Source organism: Podarcis muralis, chromosome 12 (genome assembly GCF_964188315.1).
Source record: "Podarcis muralis chromosome 12, rPodMur119.hap1.1, whole genome shotgun sequence".
NCBI lineage: Eukaryota > Metazoa > Chordata > Lepidosauria > Squamata > Lacertidae > Podarcis > Podarcis muralis.
In genome coordinates, this window is record NC_135666.1 from 20,484,538 (window position 1) to 20,494,320 (window position 9,783).

General features: G+C 46.2%; 1 protein-coding gene across 1 annotated transcript in view; it reads right to left on the bottom strand.

The window, feature by feature from the left end:
* Positions 1-8,285, bottom strand: part of SVIL (supervillin) — a 143,931-nt gene extending 135,646 nt beyond the window's left edge. The window contains exon 1 of the mRNA XM_077936794.1: positions 7,963-8,285. The gene's annotated coding sequence lies outside the window, so the exon portion shown is untranslated. The remainder of the gene's footprint in view (positions 1-7,962) is intronic.
* Positions 8,286-9,783: the final 1,498 nt, after the last annotated feature.

A 9,783-nucleotide genomic window follows, 5' to 3' on the forward strand; every position in this document is an offset into this window, starting at 1 on the left:
AAAGAAAGAAAGAAAGAAAGTTTTAAAAAACAAAAAAACCCCACTATAATTATGAATGGGGAATGCAAAAGCTTATTCTTACCAATTAGGATTCAGCTTTGACCCAAAGTGAAATTAGACACCCACCAAATCAGTTCAGCACAAATCTGGTGTTTTCTAAAGTACCAAATCAGGCTCAAAACCAAATCTTGCTGTCCGTGCACATCCCTAGTTGTAACATGTAAGGAGGGTTACTGAAAAATGGCATTAAGATCAAAATAGCTGTTGGTTAATAAGATAAACCCCACAGTTGGGCAATAACATTTTGTGGAGTCAACCAAGGCATCACAAATGTGATCCAGATACAAATAAAAAAATGACACTCATCAACATTTATATTTGGTGCAATTAATTGTACAGCATCTTTGTAGTCCTTCTTCCCTCCCTAAGGATGAGGCCTCAACTTTCATTCTATTCCCCTCTTATCAAGGCTTTTTCTAATTTAGAAGCAGATCTGATTTTACTGCACTAATATACTGCACTACATTTCAACTTAAATCCACACAGAGGTGCTATAGCTGATATGGCACTCTTAAGAAATGCAGAGGAACAATCCACAATATCTAAGAACTTATCCTATCCCAGCACACAAAAAGCCAAATAATTTACAATGTTGCCTTTGTGCCTTAAAGGCTTGGGGAGAAAGAGATAACTGCTGCCCCTTTTAAAACAAACAAAAAAGAACAGCGTGTACATACTTTTAAAAATTAAATTCTTACAAAATGCACTTTCCTGCTAAATAATATAAAAACAATCAGACAGATCCCGCTCAATCCACATCACATGTGAACGATAATGTTTTCTTATTAAGATTTGGAAGATTTAAAAACAGCTTCCAGCAAAACATCTGTTGCACAATAATTGCGATAAGAGGGAGCAGAAATATCCAGGGAGATTAGGACGAAGGCCACCTTTTCGTTTGGAAAAACGTGTCCAGTTTGAGTTGCAACCCTTCTGGAGTAACACTACCTTCTACACAAAAGATTTCAGCAGAGTGTTTTGTGCTGCTTATTCTATCACAGCTGCCCCCCAGCAAAATAATAATAATAATAATAATAATAATAATAATAATAATAATAATAATAATAGCATGATCTAGAAGGGGGGCACCTTTCCCTCTAATGATATTACTCCAGGAGCAGACACTCACATGGTTCGGAAGGAAGAGGATTTGCATTACAAAAGCTACATTAAGCACTAACGAAGCCCCTGAAATACTGGTTGCCACACCTCTAGAAATGATAATATGCAGCCAGAAAATGTGCAGAAAAGGGACTGGAGGAACTCCCCTATGTGAAAATCTTACCATGTTTCGGCTCTTTAGTTTTTAGGGGGGGGGGATGTGAGTAAGAAGGTACATGATATAGGTTTACAAGATTACGCATAGTATGGATAAAGATAAGTTTTTTCTCCCCTTTCTTATAATACTGGGTTCAAGGAGTTGGGCAAGTAAGAGATTCAGAAAATACTTCTTTTCACAGTACATAGTTAAACTGGAATTTGTCACCCCAAGGTGTAGTGATGTACAGCTGTAACAATGGGATGAGACAAATTCATATGTGGCTTCTAGTCATGACGGATACACGCTGCCACCAGAATGCAAGTGGGAGAGAATTATTGCGGTCAAGTCCTGCTTGTGGGTCTCCCATAGGATTCTGGTTGGCCACCACACAAACAGAAAACTAGACAAAATGTGCCCTTGGTCTGATGCAGCAGACACAGCCCTTCTTTAAGACCACTTTTAAAAAATAAAGAAAAAGTAAAGCGTCATCTTACAGGTCGCTTGAAAGATGAAATCATTTCTGCATCCCTTTTGAATTGCTTCACCGGATCGTGCCATTGCAGCTATCTAACTTAGCATCCTGTTTCCAACATTGGCTTGTCAGTTTCTAGAAGCCCAGAAGCACAACGTGAAACCAATGGCCTTCCCTTGTTTGTCTCCAACCTTTAATCCTCAACACTGTACTGCCTCTGAGCATGTCGCATCTGAGATTACCTCTCAGGTGCCAGCTCAGAAAAAGTTGTATTTTAAGTCCTGGAGGCATGGTTTACCAACTATAATTAAACAAATGTAATTAAAAGTATATTTCCGTATACAGACTCCTGGTACATTAAGGAAAGCTTCAGCACAAGCAAGAGTAATAACTCCAGGGTAAAGAAATTGTGAATATTTTAAAGCTGGAGGAAAACTAGGGTGGGGATAGAGAAAAAAGGAACAGTTTGAGAAAAATAATGACACCTGCTTTTGGATGGAAAGATGTTGCTTGTTAAGTTAGGAACAAAAAGTCTGTGACACTCCAGATGTTGTTGAACTCTAACCTTCATCAGCTAGAGCCAGCATGGGTCAAGGATGATGAGAGCCTAAGTCCAACAACATCTGGAGGGTCACATCTTGATGCTCAGTTTCTAAAAGTCTGCAATCCTATGTACACTTACTTTGCAGTAAGTCCCACTGAAGTCAGTGCGACTTACTTCTAACTAGATATTCATAGGTTTGAGCTGTATATGATTTTGAACAATTCAATCTTCACCTGGGTCTAAACTTAGCACATTGTAAAAGTTCGAACTTCCTATTGCAAAGAGAACTGAGGAATTAAAAACAAACAGGATGTTAACAAGGGAGAGAACAGTAACCCAACGCCCAGTTCAGCTCCATCCACAGCTAAATTCTAGCACAAATGTGTGAAATGAAGCAATCAGGATGTGTCCACACAGCCTCCAGAGACGAAATATGAAACAACTGAAATTTGCACAAGATGCAAATTGACTTCACAAGTTGTCGCAACGCATACAAAAGGTATTTAGAAAGGCTCCTGTGTTCCTGAATTTCATTTTCCATCATCCTGCTTTCAGGCAACTGATTAAACCCTTGTTACTATCAAAACAGTAACCAACATTAACAAAATGTCAAGTTACATAACAACTTGAAGAGGAGCACACAAATGTGCCTATCTAACCAAGTGTTTTACTTTTAGGGAATGTTTGCTAGCACTGCAAGCCTTAATTGATTAATCAGTGCAACCAATTTTCATAAAAGTTGTAACCTGAGACCACACTGTAGGTTTCTCCCAATCACAGCCTTCCCTCCAGTTTCCAGGAAGGAGGTGCCGGCATGGGAAGGAGCTGTAAGGTGAACTGTTTCCCATAAAGCCACGGGCTCTCAGTGATGACCAGAGAAATGACAAGGAGCCAAACTGCAGTTGCTCGTATACCACTGAAAGCAAGGTGAGGGGAAAGCTGCAACTGCAACCCAACCTCTGACTGAAGTCGCCAAGATCTCGCAAGGGTTTATTCCTGATTGTACCATCCATATGCCAGATTCAAACAACTGGGGCATGCCGGAAGCCAATGCAGAGCATGAGTGGGGAACACCTGTGGCCCTCATCTTAATTTCACACAGGTGAGAGGAGGCCCAAAAGAAAAAGAGAAGAGGAAGGGAGAAATGGAAACGGGAGCCAAAACAAATATTGACAAGGGTGGGAGAAAGCCCTCTGCATGCAATGAGCTCAGATGTTAGGGAAGAACTCTCTTGTCCTTCCCTTGGTACCCAGCTGGGCAGGAAGGAAGGAGGAAAGAGCTCTGACCCCACCAGCATGCAGTGCCCCAAATTAGGCCCAAGGGAATGCCACCCAGAAAAGATTCCCCAGCCCTGATATAGAGTAAGCATTATAAGATAGGAGGTGTTGTCTGCATCCTGCAAAGAGCAGACCCTGGCAGGGATGCAACAGATGGTTGTCTTAGTGGCAGCACCCAGGTTCTGGAAGTCTCTTCCAAGGGAAGCCCATCTTGCCTTCTTCCTGCTGGCCTTTCAGTGGCAGGTGAAAATCTTGTTCAGACAAGTCTTTGATCTGGTGAAGTCGTTACAATGTTACCTCGGGTTAAGAACTTAATTCGTTCTGGAGGTCCGTTCTTAACCTGAAACTGTTCTTAACCTGAAGCACCACTTTAGCTAATGGGGCCTCCCACTGCGGCCACTGAGCGATTTCTGTTCTCATCCTGAAGCAAAATTCTTAACCAGAGGTACTATTTCTGGGTTAGCAGAGTCTGTAACCTGAAGCGTCTGTAACCTGAAGCATCTGTAACCCAAGGTACTACTGTATTATTAAACTGCCCGGTGATCCGATCAGATGAAATTTAATTAATAATAAATTGTTTTATTCTGTTCTGCAATGTATAATAAACAATTATTGTTTAAAACATATTGACCGTCTTTGCATTTTTCACCCATAAGAGCCTAGTGAGGTTATGATGATCTCCTAGTGTTTGTTCAACTAGCTGCTGTTTTTATATATGTTGATAGTTTCGTTATTATTGAATTTTGTTTGGAATTGGATATTGTATTGCTGCTAGCCACTTTGGAAAAGCAAGGCATGAAATGTAAACAGAATACATACAGATGGCTTTGCTTTGAGGAGGAAGGGTTTTGCCTGCAGAACTTGGGGGGGGGGGGCTTTCAATGAAATCTGTACACATTTTATGTAATTTCCTGCTCTGAGCTGTTCAGGTTTAGGCAGGCCACATATCAACAAAACAAACAAGTGGGCAAGTAGGGTCTCTGGGCCTTGGATCTCTTGAAGAACCTGCTGCAAGTCAAGTTGTACATATCAGTCACCTCCCTGCAAACACTAGTAGTGATGAAAAGATTCCAAAGAAGTGAGCCTTCCCTTTTATATTTTATCAAAAAAGTTATTTCATTTTCTTCCGGAGTGAAGTGACAGACCTTCCAGATGTTACTGGACTCCAATTCCCATAAACACCAACCTACATGATGGATGGCAGGAAGGGATCATGGGATGGGGTGCAGAGATACTTCTCTTTCATCTTCCAGAGGAATATGAATTATATTCCAGAATAAAACATTTGGTTGTCAATACTGCTGTTCTGTTGTTATGGCTTATGTTGTTTTATTTGATTGCTGCATTTCAGAGTTGTATTGTCTTTTCAGTTATTTGTTTGCAGTTTTGTTAGTATGAGCCACCTTGATTATTAGGACAGCAGGTTGAAAAATAAACATTTAAAATAAAGTTTTGGTCAAGGGAATGAACTCCAGGTCAGTAGGAGCAACACTGGGAAAGTTTTCATCATCCTTTGACTGGTGTAGAATTCAGCAACCAAGTTGCTCACCAGGGCAAGACAGTTTGAGCATATAATACCAACCCTCGCCACCAATTAGTTTCCGGGCCCAATTCAGAGTGCTGGTTTTGACCTATAAAGCCTTAAATGGCTTGGGTACACAATACCTCCAGGACCGCCTCTCCCCATATGAACCAACCGGACCCTGTGACCATCATCTGAAGCCATTTCATGCACCTCCTCCACGAGAGGTCTGGAGAGTGGCAACGCAAGAATACACTTTTTCTGTGGTGGCTCCCCGCTTGTGGAATTCTATTCCCATGGAGGCTCTCCTGACACCTTCATTGCATCTTTATGTGCCAGGCAACAACATTCTTCTTTTCCTGGAACTTTGCCTAATTACGGTAATCTATGGCATTTTGAACTGTTATGGGTTTTTGTGGTTTTGTATTGTAAACCACCCTGTGACCCTCAGATGAAGGGGCGGTATAGAAATTTAATAAAAATAAAAAATAAGTAAAACAGGGATGGGAAATCTGTGGCCTTGCAAAGGACATTGGACTACAACTCCCATCAGCTCCAGCCAGCATGAGTGATAGTCAGAGATGACAACTGCTGAAATACAGCAACTTCTGGAGAGTATCAGATCCCCATTCCCCGCTTCACAAAGTGGGGGCTGCCAATGTTTTGGGGGGCCTGTGGGCACAACTACAAACCACAGACTCTGTCATGGGCACCGCACACCCTCTGTAGCTGAACACACACACCAAAACCTGTTCTATTGGCTACAAGAGAAATGCTTATTTCAAACCTAATTTCAGTGAGGTAAGGGCAGTGGAGTAGACCCTGCAAGCACCAGGGAAGACCCCTGTGGGAACATATGCTTTATATTAGAAGGCATTTGCCATGAATTTTATTGAGAACCCCAACATTCTGCACAATAATCATGTGGAGCCCAGTTTACAAATTATGCAAAATGAGAATCAAGTGTTTTTCATGGTCTGCCCTCTTCCCAAGAGCTACCTGGGTATTTTCAAATCCCGCTATTTTAAAATACCCATCTTCAGCCACACAAGGCTAGCAGATCATGAAGAATTTCAACCTAGCCTTCTTCCAAAGTTATTTTTTATACTCTGCAGAGAGGGTTGGTTTTTTCCCTTCCCTCCCTGGTTTCAGCTATGCAATCCCAGCACCAGCAGCCTGAAAGGATGCAGTCCAAAAAAAGCTTTACTGCTTGGTTCATTCTAAATGTATATAAATTAGCCAATTAGAGTGAAGCTCATGTTCCAATAGGAGATGCCTCGCCATATCTGAGTGCCCTTTAACCATTATAGAAGCGGAGGGAGAAAAATACCAAACTGAGGGATGAACTTTGTGGTTAGGGGGTGAAGACATCAATCAGGAAAGTTGGCTTGAAGCAAGACTGAAATCTAGGAGACAGTGCAAGCCTACGCATGTTCAGAAGCAAGTCTCACTGACCTCAATAGGGCTGATTCCCAGGTAAGTCGATCAGGGATTGCAGCCTAAATGAGCAGAACTCCCTATCCTTTGCCCTGCCAATAGTGAAGGAAAACTAATGCAAAACTAAGCAAAGGATTTACCACAAAAAACTAGTTCCATCAACTGAAGTAGTCTTCCCAAGTTCCCCCTCCCTCTACTGCTCAATTCTCTGCATGAAAGTAAAAAAAAATCGCCAGCTAGAGGCGAACTCTAGAAAACAGTAACTTTGACAAGCACTGTGACAAATTGGCTTCAGAAAAGAAACATTTCAGATCTAGAACCCACCCACCTTTCACAATCGGCCACAACTCCTTTCACAGCTGCTGCTGCAGCCTGCAGAAGGTCTTGAGAGAAGCAATTAGTCCTGAACTAAGACAAGACATTCAAAGACAGCCGGAAAGTAATTGAGCAATTCAACAGAGTCATGCAGGAGCTGACCCTGGACCTGCTCTGCGGATCCCCTTCCAGAAAGGGAGACTTGCTCAGCTTAGAGATTCGCGGAAGCAAGAAAAGCCTTTGTAACCCTCGCCAAGCCCCAAGTGGAAATATGAGCAGATCCTTTCAATGCCTTTCTGAGCCACACTCGCCAGGTAGCGGGAGGACTCTGCTCACTTGCAGAGCGAAAAGCTCTGAACCTCTCCTCCTATCCAGAACAGAAGTGGGCGTCGGGAGTTTTCCTCGAAGCAACTCGGCGTCCAGAAGAAAGACTTTGTTTGCACACCCAGCTGTCAGCTATAAGGAGGCGCTGCTGTTACTCGGGTTTACTGGGAGGGGGGGGGAGCCCGCTGTGAAAGCAATTACGCAGCTGCTTCATGAGGACTAGCGCCTTAGGAAGCCACGTTTACTCCAGAGCTGTTTCTCTCGCAGGGCTCCCGCCGCCTCGGAAGCAGAGCCGGCTGCTTGGGAGAGAGCAGCTTCGCCTCCAGCCCAGGGTCTCCCCCAGCCCGAGGGCTCTCGGCGGCAGCTGGCGAGGTTACACAACGAGGCACAGCCTGAAGCCTCCGCCGCCGCCCCCACCCCCGGCCCCGCTTCGGCGCTGCCTTCTCAATGGACGTTTGTAGCCAAGCAGCTTCTGAGGCGAGCCGCTTCCCGTCCTCGCCGAGAGCGCCTGCCGGCTGGTTGGCTGTGTTGTTGCGAAGGGAAGGGAAAGGCCAAGAGTCGTGACCTTTCGCTCCTCTTTCCCCCTACCCAACCCTCCCTCGCTCCCTCTTGTCCCCTCAGAAGGGCTCGTCCCCAACCTGCCCCCCCCCGTTTGTCTCTCCCCCCGCCTCCTGCCGCCACAGAGTCCTTGTTTCGCTCCTGGCATAGCCAAAGGCGCGTCGGGGGTCGCTCGCAGCCCGCCTTTCTTACCTCGGGGCTCGCGGGGCGCCGCCGCCGAGGCGCCCGCCACCTGCCTCTCCTCAGCTCCCGGGAGCGCCTGGCCGAGGGGAAGGCAAGAGCGCAGAAGTTCCCAACAAAGGAGAGAAAGTTCGCCGCCTTCTGCTGCTGCTGCTGCCGCCGCTAAGCGGGCGAGGAGAGCGAGCAGCTGGCGGGGGGCGGGGAGGGCGCGCGGGCGCCCAATGAGAAAGTTCGGCTCGTGCGAGAGCAGCCGCCGCTGCTGCTGCCGGCCGGGCCTGGCTTGGCTCGAGGGGGAGGTTGCTGCTGCTTCTGCGGCCGCCTGCGAGAGCAAACCCCGCGTCTGTCTGAGGGCGCCTGCACGGGAAGGCGCGCGCTGGAATGGCTCCTGGCTGGGACGGAAGGGGAGGGCTGTGGGTGGGGGAGCCGCCCTCCGCGCCGCCGGCGACACAAGTCGGGGTGTGGGGGGCGAGCGCCGGGGCCGAATCTCTCCCTCGCGGCGGGGCGAGCTGCGCGCCTCCCCCCGCGCCCGGCGGAGGCGGAAGGGGGAAGCTCCCAGGTGTGGCCAGGCTCATTATTCGGCTTAGGCAGAGCTCAGCCCCTTGGCCGAGTTTTGGTTCTAAACAGTGACGAGAGCGCGTTAGAGCATACACGGAGTGCCTTTCCCTCAGGCACCATGCGCGCATTTGCCAGGGCTGGGCATTGTTTGGTTTCGATTTAATTTCCATGCTGGCTTCAGAACTCTGCAGCGGTTTGGCTTTCGTCATTTAGGGAGAGCCCCAGTTCCTGACGCCCCAGGGCCTGGGGAGAGGAAGCTTTCCTGCAGAAACCTCGTTGCTGTTCAGCTCAGAAAGGCCAGCGAGGATTCCATGCAAACCACGATTTCTGTCTTCCTTTTATTTTGGTTCAGAATGCAGCTGCTTGGGTGCTATCGGGAGTGAAGCAGGACATGTTTGTGACACTCCTTTCACATCAGTCCAGTTGGTTGTAGCAGTTTGTATCCAGGCTCAGCTGAACATTGCTGGTACTGACCTTTAAAAGCTCAGTATGGGACGAGCTTGTCTTCAGGACGTCCTGTACCACCCACACAAACCCAGCAGGAGACTTCAAGATGGCACTGGAGGCCCTGCTCTCAGGTGCCTATTCTTGGATTGGCAACAGGGCCTTCTCCGTGGTAGCCAGCTGGATGTGGAACAGAGGGGTCAGCAAACGTTTTCAGCAGGGGGCCAGTCCACTGTCTCTCAGACCTTGTGGGGGGCCAGACTATATTTTGGAAAGAAAAAAGAACGAATTCCTATGCCCCACAAATAACCCAGAGATGCATTTTAAATAAAAGCACACTTTCTACTGATTCCCGAACTGTCCACGGGCCGGATTTAGAACGCGATGGGGCCAGATCCAGCCCCAGGGCCTTAGTTTGCCTACCCATGATGTGGAACTTCGCTCCCCAGGGAGATCTGACAAGTTCATTCCTGGTTTTAGGTGTGTCCGGAAGACTTTCTTGTGCAGAAGGCTATTTGAAATAAAAATCACTTTTGTTTTTAATAGACTCTGGTCTTGGGTTGCTGTGTTCCATTGAATCTTTGTTTTAAACTGTGCTGGTAGCTGCTTTCTGAAAGTGTTTGCCCTGAAAGTAAATATTTTACATGACATCTAAATATTCTACAGAGGTGAAGTGCAATATATTTATTGAGAGCTAGTTTCACATAGTGGCTAAGAGAGTGAGGGTGAGCCCTCATTGTCCCAACTTGCCCCCCAAATGGGTTTGAAACTGGCATAGTAACAATTACGGTATCTTCCGTGAAGTCAATGGGATGAAGAAACAGTTTAAGTGTC